Source organism: Dermochelys coriacea, chromosome 4, assembly GCF_009764565.3.
Source record: "Dermochelys coriacea isolate rDerCor1 chromosome 4, rDerCor1.pri.v4, whole genome shotgun sequence".
In the NCBI taxonomy this organism is placed as follows: domain Eukaryota; kingdom Metazoa; phylum Chordata; order Testudines; family Dermochelyidae; genus Dermochelys; species Dermochelys coriacea.
The window spans coordinates 40931813-40945962 of NC_050071.1; the positions used below are offsets into that span (position 1 = coordinate 40931813).

A 14150-nucleotide genomic window follows, 5' to 3' on the forward strand; every position below is an offset into this window, starting at 1 on the left:
CAAACACAGAACAGAAAGACTGACCCTGACCCAAAGAAGTTACAATCTAGGTAAAGCCAGGAGATAACAAACAGATACAGACAGAAAAGCAGGAGAATACAGATGATGTTGGTCAGCGTGATAGACAGTGGTCACAGTGCACTACTAGCATAATCACTGTCAAGATTTTTTGGAGGCATCATAGAAATTTTAAAGAGGGTTTTAATGAGGGTTCTTAGCAACACAATTAGGTGTGGATGCATTACTTTAGTATCAGAGGTGTAGTCGTGTTAGTCTGGATCTGTAAAAGCAGCACAAAAAGTCCTGTGGCACCTTATAGACTAACAGACGTATTGGAACATAAGCTTTCATGGGTGAATACCCACTTTGTCAGATGCATGTACATGCATACTTCATCTACGTGTTAGTCTATAGAACTCTTTGCCACAGAACTCTTTGCTTTTACTTTAGTATTACACTTCAAACACAGGTTTCAGAGTAGCAGCCGTGTTAGTCTGTATTCGCAAAAAGAAAAGGAGTACCCGTGGCACCTTAGAGACTAACAAATTTATTAGAGCATAAGCTTTCGTGAGCTACAGCTCACTTCATCGGATGCATTTGGTGGAAAAAGCAAAGGAGAGATTTATATACACACACACACAGAGAACATGAAACAATGGGTTTATCATACACACTGTAAGGAGAGTGATCACTTAAGATAAGCCATCACCAGCAGCAGGGGGGGGAAAGGAGGAAAACCTTTCATGGTGACAAGCAAGGTAGGCTAATTCCAGCAGTTAACAAGAATATCAGAGGAACAGTGGGGGGTGGGGTGGGAGGGAGAAATACCATGGGGAAATAGTTTTACTTTGTGTAATGACTCATCCATTCCCAGTCTCTATTCAAGCCTAAGTTAATTGTATCCAGTTTGCAAATTAATTCCAATTCAGCAGTCTCTCCTTGGAGTCTGTTTTTGAAGCTTTTTTGTTGAAGTATAGCCACTCTTAGGTCTGTGATCGAGTGACCAGAGAGATTGAAGTGTTCTTCAACTGGTTTTTGAATGTTATAATTCTTGATGTCTGATTTGTGTCCATTCATTCTTTTACGTAGAGACTGTCCAGTTTGGCCAATGTACATGGCAGAGGGGCATTGCTGGCACATGATGGCATATATCACATTGGTAGATGCGCAGGTGAACGAGCCTCTGATAGTGTGGCTGATGTGATTAGGCCCTATGATGGTATCCCCTGAATAGATATGTGGACAGAGTTGGCAACGGGCTTTGTTGCAAGGATAGGTTCCTGGGTTAGTGGTTCTGTTGTGTGGTGTGTGGTTGCTGGTGAGTATTTGCTTCAGATTGGGGGGCTGTCTGTAAGCAAGGACTGGTCTGTCTCCCAAGATCTGTGAGAGTGATGGCTCATCCTTCAGGATAGGTTGTAGATCCTTGATGATGCGTTGGAGAGGTTTTAGTTGGGGGCTGAAGGTGATGGCTAGTGGCGTTCTGTTGTTTTCTTTGTTGGGCCTGTCCTGTAGTAGGTGACTTCTGGGTACTCTTCTGGCTCTGTCAATCTGTTTCTTCACTTCAGCAGGTGGGTATTGTAGTTGTAGGAATGCATGATAGAGATCTTGTAGGTGTTTGTCTCTGTCTGAGGGGTTGGAGCAAATGCGGTTATATCGTAGCGCTTGGCTGTAGACAATGGATCGAGTGGTATGATCTGGATGAAAGCTAGAGGCATGTAGATAGGAATAGCGGTCAGTAGGTTTCCGATATAGGGTGGTGTTTATGTGACCATTGCTTATTAGCACCGTAGTGTCCAGGAAGTGGATCTCTTGTGTGGACTGGTCCAGGCTGAGGTTGATGGTGGGATGGAAATTGTTGAAATCATGGTGGAATTCCTCAAGAGCTTCTTTTCCATGGGTCCAGATGATGAAGATGTCATCAATGTAGCGCAAGTAGAGTAGGGGCATTTGGGGACGAGAGCTGAGGAAGTGTTGTTCTAAGTCAGCCATAAAAATGTTGGCATACTGTGGGGCCATGCGGGTACCCATCGCAGTGCCGCTGATTTGAAGGTATACATTGTCACCAAATGTGAAATAGTTATGGGTGAGGACAAAGTCACAAAGTTCAGCCACCAGGTTAGCCGTGACAGTATCGGGGATACTGTTCCTGACGGCTTGTAGTCCATCTTTGTGTGGAATGTTGGTGTAGAGGGCTTCTACATCCATAGTGGCTAGGATGGTGTTTTTAGGAAGATCACTAATGGACTGTAGTTTCCTCAGGAAGTCAGTGGTGTCTCGAAGATAGCTGGGAGTGCTGGTAACGAAGGGCCTGAGGAGGGAGTCTACATAGCCAGACAATCCTGCTGTCAGGGTGCCAATGCCTGAGATGATGGGGCGTCCAGGATTTCCAGGTTTATGGATCTTGGGTAGCAGATAGAATACCCCAGGTCGGGGCTCCAGGGGTGTGTCTGTGCGGATTTGTTCTTGTGCTTTTTCAGGGAGTTTCTTGAGCAAATGCTGTAGTTTCTTTTGGTAACTCTCAGTGGGATCAGAGGGTAATGGCTTGTAGAAAGTGGTGTTGGAGAGCTGCCTAGTAGCCTCTTGTTCATACTCTGACCTATTCATGATGACGACAGCACGTCCTTTGTCACCCTTTTTGATTATGATGTCAGAGTTGTTTCTGAGGCTGTGGATGGCACTGTGTTCTGCATGGCTGAGGTTATGGGGTAAGCGATGCTGCTTTTCCACAATTTCAGCTCGTGCACGTCGGCGGAAGCAGTCTATGTAGAAATCCAGGCTGCTGTTTCGACCTTCAGGAGGAGTCCACCCAGAATCCTTCTTTTTGTAGTGTTGGCAGGAAGGTCTCTGTGGGTTAATATGTTGGTCAGAGGTGTGTTGGAAATATTCCTTGAGTCTGAGACGTCGAAAATAGGATTCCAGGTCACCACAGAACTCTATCATGTTCGTGGGGGTGGAGGGGCAAAAGGAGAGGCCCTGAGATAGGACAGATTTTTCTGCTGGGCTAAGAGTATAGTTGGATAGATTAACAATATTGCTGGGTGGGTTACGGGAACCATTGTTGTGGCCCCTTGTGGCTCTACGTAAAAGAATGAATGGACACAAATCAGACGTCAAGAATTATAACATTCAAAAACCAGTTGGAGAACACTTCAATCTCTCTGGTCACTCGATCACAGACCTAAGAGTGGCTATCCTTCAACAAAAAAGCTTCAAAAACAGACTCCAAGGAGAGACTGCTGAATTGGAATTAATTTGCAAACTGGATACAATTAACTTAGGCTTGAATAGAGACTGGGAATGGATGAGTCATTACACAAAGTAAAACTATTTCCCCATGGTATTTCTCCCTCCCACCCTACCCCCCACTGTTCCTCTGATATTCTTGTTAACTGCTGGAATTAGCCTACCTTGCTTGTCACCATGAAAGGTTTTCCTCCTTTCCCCCCCCCGCTGCTGGTGATGGCTTATCTTAAGTGATCACTCTCCTTACAGTGTGTATGATAAACCCATTGTTTCATGTTCTCTGTGTGTGTGTGTGTGTGTATATAAATCTCTCCTCTGTTTTTTCCACCAAATGCATCCGATGAAGTGAGCTGTAGCTCACGAAAGCTTATGCTCTAATAAATTTGTTAGTCTCTAAGGTGCCACGGGTACTCCTTTTCTTTTTACTTCAAACACAGTCCAGCTCAAGATCTTTGTCTTGATAGTCAAAACCTTCCATGGGATTGGCCCTACCTACCTCAGAGATCACCTCTTCAACCATGACCTCCCAGTACAGCTAGGTTCCACTGGAACAATGAAACTATTAACCAATAGGGGAAGGTTTATGAGTGCAGGCGTTGGACTTAAACTGTGGAATTTACTCCCAAAATGAGAATGACCACAGCCCTCATGGACTTCTGAAATGAATACATTCTTCCCTTGTAAACTAATCAAGTGACTTCTTCTATGGGAGGAATGGGCTAGCTGTATTGTTATAGTTTTTCCTAGGTTTAGGTCATTGAGTATGCCCTGTGGCCTGAAGCTCCAGGGGGAAGGAACTCTTTGCTACTATCTATTGGTGAAAAGGGGGAAGTATGACTTCAGAGATGGCTGTATTTGCATAAGCTTTCCACTCAGAATTCCTCCAGTGCCACTTTAGGAACTATTGTAACTGAACTAAAACTCAGAATTGATCGGATAGTGGAGTTAAATTGAGAGGGGGAAAAGAGCTCCTACTCCATTGCCAGGATTCTGCTGAAAGGTCCCATATGCTACTCAGACCCCTCCCCTGAGAATCCTACACTGTTGAGTAGACTTTACAGTGAGTGAAAAGGCAATCTGAGGACTTCCCTGCAAGAGCTGTTGGGGAGGATTTTGTGATGGAGGTGAGTCAAAGGTGGCAGCTCCTCAACAGGGTGCATAATATTTTTGCCATATTTGTAATTAATTAAGGGGTTCCAGTTAAGATTTCTCCTTTCTACACTAATTATCTCTCTACTTATACTTGTAGTATCATCAGTACTCTGACTGGGTGGCATCACATGTAGTTCCATGACAACAGACTGTGATCTCAGAAATACAGAATCCTAACTTCATTGCAGGATGGAGAGGTTTGGTCTATAAAGGCACATATGATCATCCATACTAACGCAAATGTCATACACACTTGCTAAAGACAATTCAGAAAATGACCAGGGTGTGGAAGTGGTTTGTGCTTTGTGTAGCCTTTTCTTTGTTTGTTACTGTGTGGATATGATTCAGATATGAATCTTTGTAAAATCCTGGGTATTAAACCCACTGTACTATTAAAAGAAGTTCCTGGGCTTTGATTATTCAGCAATTGGACAAGAGGTGGATAACCACAATATTCCTTGTGAGCTTTAGAACTTTTGTAAGTCTAGATTAATCATTTACTCATAAAATCATAGATTTCAAGGCCAGAAGGGACCATCATGATCATAATCATTTATCCCTGACCTATGGAACGCCCCCGACACAACCTCCACCAGCCTCAGGTCAGAGGAGGCATAAAAGTGTCCCTAAGACACTTTTGCCTCCTGCTCAAGACCAACTGCACTGACCATGAGTTTCTGACACCTCTGAGGGGGTGTAATTTACTTTGTTGTCTTATGGCATCCAGGGGGCAAAGAAAATAGCCTTTAGTACAGCAAGAATGGTGGTTTTGCCCTGTTTGTTGCCTGAGTACTGTCATGAGAAAATTCCATAAAAGTAATTTGACCTTGGTTAGCACAACTTTCCTTTGTTTGGAAAAGGGTAAATAATCTGCATTTGAAATAAGAACACAGTGGATTTTGGCTTTTTGTAAATTTAGGTCATTGTCTGTAATAGTTTGGGTGATTATAGTTTTGCCAGGGGTAAGTTTTTTAGAAAAATATTTGAATCTTTAGAAAAAAAAGTCAAAAGCCAAAAGATTATTTGATTTACTAAATTTCCTAAGAGCCCCTTCACAGAAAAGAAATTATTGAAACATCATGGCTCATTTGGAGAAAGAAGTACATATTTTGCCCCTCTAATATAATTTATTCTCTTGTGATTCATTTAGCTCTGTCCTACCATATGTGAATGTTCTCATTTATCCACCAGAAACTGCACAATGCCAGCCAGGTTTGAATAAGAAGAACATACATGGACTATGCATGTGTACATATGAGTTACACAGTCATTAGCAAAACTAATCAGATTGTAAAATGACAATACATACATTTTCATACATAAAAGCACTGAATTCAGTTTGCTCTGATTCATGAGGTCACAGTATTTGCCAGCATTCAGACCACTACTATGTATTCATGAAAATGTTTGTGAATCCAAAAGTTTCATGAATTTAAATGAAAATGTTTGTTCATTGAAAATTCAGAATTTTTCAAATATGTTGTTCTGTTTAATAAGTTTTAATCATCTAATCACAGACAAAAAATAATGCTATGTGACCATTTATGCAACATAAAGACTAGCTGAAAGGAACAACCTCATGGACAGCGCATAGGCTGAAAATTATTTATCAAAAGATTTTGATAAATGCCTATAGATATAATGAAAGTATTTGCAAGAATAAGGATTTGTTCACAAACAATTCTCTAACCAAAGTATAAAGTAAATCTGAAATAGATTTTTCTATCAAAATGAGTAGTTTAACCAGTTCCACTAATGAGATGAAAAACTGAAATTATATTGATATAAATATTACTATGCTTGCAAAGTCAGAGGTTTTACTACTATTCTTTATTATTTATATTATGGAAGTGTCCAGAGGCCCTATCAGAATCAGGGCTCCATTGTAGTGGGCATAGAATAAACATAAATAAAAGTAAGTCTTTGCCCTGAAGAATTTACAAGCTAATTAGGAACAAGACATGACTGACAGATATAAGACGCAGTGGCAGTTGATGGAATTAATATTTCTATTTTGTTGTTGGTATGTACTTTTTTAAAGAAAAATATATGAAAATGGGAACATAACATGGCACAAAGTATGTTGCTAAATAGCACTTTGTACTTTTTACAAAGCATGGGCTTGATCCTGCAAATTCAATTTAACGGCTTAATTTTAAATCCTTGTGTAAATGTTTGCAGGACTGGAACATTATATACATGTAACTCATTTCCCCACACCCAATTTTGGACAATGGGGACCATTTTCCATTGACAGTTTATAACTGCTTTGCAAAGATACCAGCTCAAAAAAAGCAGATGTACACACAGTACACAACTTTACAGACTGAATATTTTCTTTTTTTGAGTTTTGTATTAAAATCTGAACCTAGACTGGATATGTATAGGAAAGACCAGGATGTATTGAGTAGGTATTAGGAAAGTAACATAGGAATTATGAATGCAGAGCTACTCAAAAGGAGTGTATGTGGAAGGGACGGGGTGTGTCTTTGCAATCTACAGTAAGGACTAGCTCTTGAAGAGCAGATACTTTAATGCTTGAAAGAAGCATCTTCCCAATAATGTGTCTCCCTTCCTAATATACCTTAAAAAGTCACATGAGAAGGAAGGAGAACTAAGAGTTAAAACTCAAGAAAAACGGATGTAACTATGGTATGAATCAGAAACTGCATGTTCCTATTTAAAAATGAAACACGCAAACTGAAAAGGCTTCAGTAGAGCAAAAAGCGGCAATGGAAGTAATTAGTACTGCTGCTGCTTTTTCAGAAATTCAGAGTCTATGTTGTGGTTTTTTTAAAAAAAAGCTGGGGGAGGGAAAAGTAGCAAACATTCAGTAGAGCATGTCATATGAGTCTTGTGATGGGTGGACTCCACACACTAGCCCTTCAAGAGCTGAATTAGGCCAGGTGGGCCCAATCAGCTAATTAGGCTGCAAGCAGGGAAGAATTAGGCTGGAGGGAGGTGGCTAATTAAGGACAGGCAGGGCTTGTTCAAGGCTAGGTAGCCACAACAGAGTCAAGGCTGCAGGGAAAGACTGTAGTTGTTTCCTGCGTGGAGGGAGTTGGAGGTTAGCAAACACAGAGAGGAGGGGGAGCCAGAGATGTTGGAAGAAGGTCTGGGAAATAGCAGCAAGAGGTAGGACTATAGCGACTGTTGCTGCTTGTTGTAGGGTCCCTGGGCTGGAACCTAGGCCCATCCTCTACCAGCTGCTAGGGAGTGGCAAGGATCTTGGAGGAACTAGCCAGATCACAAGTCTGGAAAGATTGTGAATTGTCCAGAAAGGGAGGACTTTAGTGACCAGGTCAGAGGGCCAAGCCACAGAGAAGCTGCACACCCAGCAGTGAGTGGTGCAGCAGCAGGAGAAGATAATACCGAGGGAGAGTGCAAGTTGCCAGAGCTGATTCCCAGGATGGTTAGCAGGAGGTGCCACTGTGGTGAGTGCACCCGGTGACATGGCTGATCTAGGGATTGTAATCCCAACACAATACTGGAAGGAACTTTAGAGAAAAGCCACAGGCACAGAAAAATCCTCTAATAAGAAATGAAAGATGTCCTTGTACATGTGTATAGTTGACTTTAAGGCAGAGGTCCCCACACTGTGGAGTGTGCCCCCTTAGGGTGTGTGTAGAAATATTTTGGGGGAGCATGGTGTGCCTGTGCCAGCCCCCAAGGGGGCAGGGAGGGAGTGCCATCTGGCTTCAGCCTTGACCCCCACCATTTGTGTTTCTGCCCCCCCCCAAGCTGTGGCCCTTGCTGAGGGGCATGGACAGGTGTAAGTGTGTGTGTGTGTGTGTGGGAGTGTGACCCTGAAAAGTTTGGGGACATTGTTTTAAGGCTACATCTACACTGCAGCTGGAATCATGTGTGGACTTTGTGGCACAGATCCTCAGCAAGGGCTAGCCCCCTGAGTAGAAGTCTGCCTGACACCCCTGGGCCTGAGCTTATTCTTATATCCTCTTGTAACAGGGAAGTCTGCACCTTTAAGTGGTTGGCAGGGGTCAGGGAGCAACTGGTCCTGTGTTGTGATTAAAGGAGAGAGGGGGTAGCTTCCTTTTGTGGACACCCAGCCTGCCAGTTAGCTACAAAATCCCTCTTGATGCTGTCCTCTGTTGGCTTTACCTGCAAAGGGTTAACAAGCCCACAGGTAAAAGGAAAGGAGTGGGCACCTGATCAAAAGAGCCAATGGGAGAGCTGGAACTTCTTAAAATGGAGGGGGTGGGGATTGTCCTTTGTCTGTTGTTGCCGAGAGAGGGGCAGGGGCAGGGGCAGGGGCTGGGCTGGGCTGGGCTGGGCTGGGCTGAAGCTTTTTACAGCATAGCTTTAAAACCAGGTATGAGAGAGCATCAAACCATAGCTCAACCCTACTTATCTGAAACCCCAAATATGAAAGTAATGAGGGACTGTCTAGAAAGACACAATTATGGTTATTTCTTTTATTTCTTATTGGCTTGTGGACTCCCCTGTGCTAACCCCAAATGCTCTTTGTTTTGCTTGTAACCTTTAAGCTGGACTTCAAGAAGGTTATTTTTGACGCTTAAATTTTATAAGTGGGTTTTTAAAATCTAGCAAAAGCCTAAGTTCAGATATATTTTCTTTCTTTTTAGTTTTTAATTTACCTTTTTAAGAACAGGATTGAATTTTTGGTGTCCTAAGAGGTTTGTGCATATGTTGTTTAGCTGGTGGCAACTGCTGATTTCCTTTGTTCTTCTTTCTCAGCTCTTCCCCGGACAGGGGATGAAAGGGCTTGAGGGTACCCCACAGGAAGGAATTCCCAAGTGTGCCTTTCTGGTTGCAATGGGGTTTTTTGAATTTGGGTGGTGGCAACATCTACCTGTCCAAGGTGAGAGAGAAACTGTAACATTGTGAGTTTAATACAAGCCTGGAGTGGCCAGTATTAATTCTTATAATCCTTGTGGGGCACACCTTCTGCACTTGAAGCACTAGAGTGGGGAATCAGCCTTAACACCTGTTCTGGAGGAAAGCCCAGCACACAGGTGTTGGAAATCAATTGAGCATAACCTACTGACTGGATCTCATTCCTAGCTGGGGGATATAAGTCATGAGGCTGGCAGGGATCAGAAGAGATCTGAGAATATGCTGTCCTGTAGCTGCAGCAGAAGGCCACCTGCTACTTACACCAGCCCTCCTAGCCTACTCTAGTTTCCACATGTAGTTTGGAGACTACAAAAGCCAAGGTTACCCGTGCAACCTTAACTCTTCCTCTTTGTGTGTCACATGTACAGCATCTTCTATTACTTTCATAGAGACAGCATGGTATCCAGTATTTGTGTACAAAGGTCAAACCTGTTATGTAATGATTAAATATGGCTTTTGTGGTGCAATATTGTTTACTATACCAGGCTTCAGGACTTTGGCTATGTCTACACTTGGAGCTGGGATGTGATTCTTAGTTCAAGTATATGTACCCACACTAGCTTCGCTCAAGCTAGCGTACTAACAATAGTAGCATAGCATGGGCAGCAATTAGGGCTAGCTGTCTCGAGCGTACCTGTCCAGCTGGGTTAAGTACTTGAGTGGCTAGCCCAAGCCGTTCCCCCAGCTAGCTCAAGCAGAGTGAGCATAGGTACATCTATATGAGCTGGGAATCTTGCTTAGTCTTTAATTATCTCTTTTGTAAGACTTAACCCACCTCAAATGCTCCATACTGCTTTTGCAAAGAATCTAATCATGAATCAGCAGCAAAAGTGAATCCCTATAGCAACCTGCACAGAACTTGAGGGAGGAGCAGAATACAGGTTGCAGAATACAGGTTGTAGGAGGGAAGAGTTTGGAGGAGTATCAGGAAAGTCTGTGCACAAGACTAGTATGTTTGCTGCAGTTGAAACACCTCTGTAGTTAGCTCTCTTAATAGAGACAGTTTAGTTTATGAGCATGGAGTCCTTTGGAGGTTATTTCACAGCATGCAAAAAATGAAACGATGCTCTATAGAGAGATCTGTAAAAATTACAGTATATTACAGTACATTGTTAGAGTACATTGTCACTTTCTGCTTTCAGATGGGCAAAGACTGGCAGAAGACAAGAATCCTTAATGAATTGTAACTGACAACATCGGGGAAGTCCTTGTGCTTGCCAATGGTAGGATTCATACATTGTTCACTTAGGCAGAAGTAGTTCCAGTAAATTCAAGCACAAGTGACCTGAATTTCCAAGAAAACTATTTCATGCAGATCCTTATTGCATTAAACAATATTTTAAAATATTTTCTGTAAACCATGTTTAATAAATTAATACAATGAGGATTTATTAGAATAAGAATTTTTTTTACTTTTGCAGAGCAATATCAAAATGGAAGTTAATTCATACCCTGCCTTTCAAGTCAGAAATGCTATTGCTAAGTAAGCCAGTAACACAGGTACGCTTTGGAGTTCACCCTAGAAAGTCAACCTAACTATTCAGTGTATTTTGATCTATTGTTTGAAGAAATAGAAACTTTTTTATCATGGGGTTGCTGTTGTATAACTGCTTTGACCTAATTAATTATTCATTATGTCTAGATGGGAGCTAACATTGGTCATCTATTTTTTTTTTTTTTAAAAAAGGGTACCCTGCCCTGCAGATGCCAAATTTAATTATCTATATGCTATTGGGCTCTCCCAGTGTTAGCGGGTAATTAATCCATGCATTGCTGTGGACTTGCTGACATCTGTATTGTGCCATTCCAAAGGATCAGGGGTGCAGTTTGGATTAGCAATCAACTGGTTAGCCTGTGTCTAGTCATTATTCTCAGGATGATGTCAGCATATTCACACTAGGGCATGAGACAGTTTTTCTGGGAATGACTTTATTGTGCCAGCAAGTCAGTGGCTGTATGATTCCCAGAAGTATTTCTGTCGGGGTAGTGATGATCATCTGAAAGCAGCTGCTGTAAATATTTACTAGAGCTGGCCACTGAAGCTTAGGAAAATTTAATATTCCTTTCTTTCTTCGTATGAATGGAACCCTGATACTGCAGGGATGGACACCTTAGAAATACATGCAACGAGACATAAGTTTATCTTCTCCCATTCATTTCCACAAGCAGAGGAAAGTCTGTGCTGAGGAATGCAGACTAGAGGAGTGCGGAGATGGATTGTGCTGCCTTCACAGCATGCTCCTCTTTGTCCCCAAGAGAGGGAACTTAGATGGGGGAAGTGAGTGAGGGAGTGGGTTGGGGGAAGAGGAAAGGGCAGGAGGAGGCTGAAAGATCTCTCCAGGAGTCTTTTGCCATCATACAGAGAGTCACCCCCCTCCAGGCTGAGGCTCCAGGAGCAGCCATACTCAGGAAAGCCTCCTTCAACCTTGTCCCTGTTGGGCATGCGATTCATGGGAGCTAGATGAGTTTGGGGGCCATTGGAGAGCAAAGTGTTCTCCACTGGAACACAGGGCAACTATGAGTTTGCAGATGGAACTGGTAACTTCTTCAGGAATGCTTATGGGGAAACTGCTTCCTGAGAGAGAACTACAATGAAATTCAGTTAATTGAAACTCATTGATTTTTTTTTTCCCCATTTTTCTCCCCCCCCCCCAACTTCTGTCTGAGAATAACCCACAAGTAGGAGAATTTGACCTTTAAATAACTATTCGGTTACCTTTGCATACATGCTATATGACTCAGTTGTAGGGGGTAACTGGTTCCAATATTTTTTCAGAGTAAGCTTTGCATTGTCTGCTGGGGTGAGTGGAACAAAATATTCGAAGATCCTACCTTTTTTTTTTTAAATATACTCCCTGATAACTTAATCTTCTGAATTCCATTCACTCGCCCCCTCACTCTCTCAGTGCCTCCAACCAGGACATTTGGATTAATGAGGAGAACTAAGGACTAGATTTTGTATTTTGTCAAACTTTTGCAGTGAAAAGACAAACTGGCACCAATTTTACAAACTAATCTGAAATGTTTGAGCACAATGATTTTTCTTATTTTTTTTTTAGTTGTTGCCGCTAATACTATGACTCAAAACAACTGGAAAGAACAAAATTAAAAACAGCAAAAAATGCACATCTTCTCCCCCACACAATACTTGGGGCTTAGTTATACAGCTGCATTCTGTGCTTTGCTAAGATGCAATAGAGCCATGGTGACCGACCAATGCTGAGTCATCACCCACTGAATATCAGTCTAATTACAGGAATTTTGTGTGGCTTTTCAGTTCTCATTTTCAGCTTTCTCTTGGCTCGCAAAATCTAGAGGACCCCCCCTTTCTCTGCTGGTCTTACTAGGTGGCAAAGGGTGGGAATTACAGTAGAAGTGGGTGAGTTGAGATTACAATCAAATAATATTTCTACACATGTGTAGGAGTTAAACCTTGAGATTGTTAGAGCACTAGTGAAAACTCATAAAGATGTCTTGACTCTAGTAAAGAGTGAAAAGTTTGGGTTTGTTTACTTTAGAGAGGAGACTGACTGGACATGATAAAATTATACAAAATGTGTGAGAAGATAACTAATTATATACTTGGTTTGTAGAATTTATTGCCACAAGGTACTATGAAGTCAGTATATCAGGATTCAATATGCTATTAAACAATATATGGATAATAAGAATAAATACAAAAGCCCCAAGAGTTTAGGAAGATATAAACACGCCTGCTTTAGTTTTAGTTGACCTCTAACTATTGGGTGTTGGGGAGGAAACTTTCTTGGGGAAGCAGGTAACATCATAACTGCTTGCTGCTGGATTTTTTTGCTCCTTCCTCTAAAGAGGTACTGGCCCGTTTCAGTAACAGGATACTGCACAAGGTGGATCACTGATCTGATCCAGCGTGGCATTTCCTATATTTACTAGTATGAACTGTTATTGGACCATTGACTTTACAGTAACTTATGCTTCCATTGAATGAAATAGACTTTGGATCACACCCAAATCTCTCTTCACTTTTCCTCTTTGTTGTATTTGATATAGGTGCTGCACCTACTCAAATATCATTACTAACCAATAAATAAAGCTGCTAAATAACAAAAAACAGGAATAATTTCACCAAAAAAAAATCTGTTTCTACTTTGCAGGGTTCTAAATGGACCTGTTTTTGGTGAAATCTTCCACAGTATTTTTAAGCAAAATTTCTGCCAAAATTTTGATGGACAAATAAGTTTGATTAAAATGCTGAGAAAAATGTTGGTAAATACTTTGGTTTTAAAAAACAGAAACTTTTTGCACATCTTGATTTTTTTTTTTTTCATGGAAAGCCTTTTTTCAAAATTGATACTATTTTTGATAAATTTTTCATACAGAAATTAGCATCTATCTCTACGAATGAACGATCTCTAATTATCTAATCCTGGAATTGCCAAAAGTCTTTACAAAGAGCATCTTGAAAGCAACTGTAAACATAGCTGAATAATGCAACAAACAATGAAGGTATTAAGCACCTTCAAATGGATTTTTCCCTTATCCAAGTAGGTGTACACTAATAGCAATGTACCAGTTTAGAGCCTGTGGGAGATTCCCTAGGTTCAAAACGAATCATGAGCCTTTGTTTACTCATAGTTTTCTCTGAGGGGAGCTGGGTGAGTGAGTGTTTATCTATTACAGAGAATAAGCCAAATCTTCAGTTGGTGTGAATTGGTAGAGTGCCATTAACTTTACTGGAGTTGCACCAATTTTCATCAGCTGAGGATCTGTCCCAGTGTTCTCAGAGAACAGCTGTTACAACTAAGAAATTTTTCTCTTTGAAAGCTACATGTTCAGTTAGTGTGTCCCCACTCTTGGAGATGAAGCTCTAGAGATTACACAGCCAAAATAAAAAATATAGC

The 14150-nt window shown here is 41.5% G+C and overlaps 1 long non-coding RNA gene across 2 annotated transcripts; it reads left to right on the top strand.

Annotated features, from left to right (window-relative positions):
* The first annotated feature begins 7375 nt into the window (after window positions 1-7375).
* On the top strand, window positions 7376-11738 carry LOC119854950. 2 transcript variants are annotated; one of them, XR_006280945.1, is made up of 3 exons: window positions 7376-7829; window positions 10413-10493; window positions 10958-11738. It is a non-coding gene; the product is annotated as an uncharacterized LOC119854950 (long non-coding RNA). The 2 variants fall into 2 exon arrangements; XR_005292697.2 differs by lacking the exon at window positions 10958-11738 and adding an exon at window positions 9112-9235 and having other exon boundaries at window positions 7376-7530; window positions 10413-10655.
* The last annotated feature ends 2412 nt before the right edge of the window (window positions 11739-14150 follow it).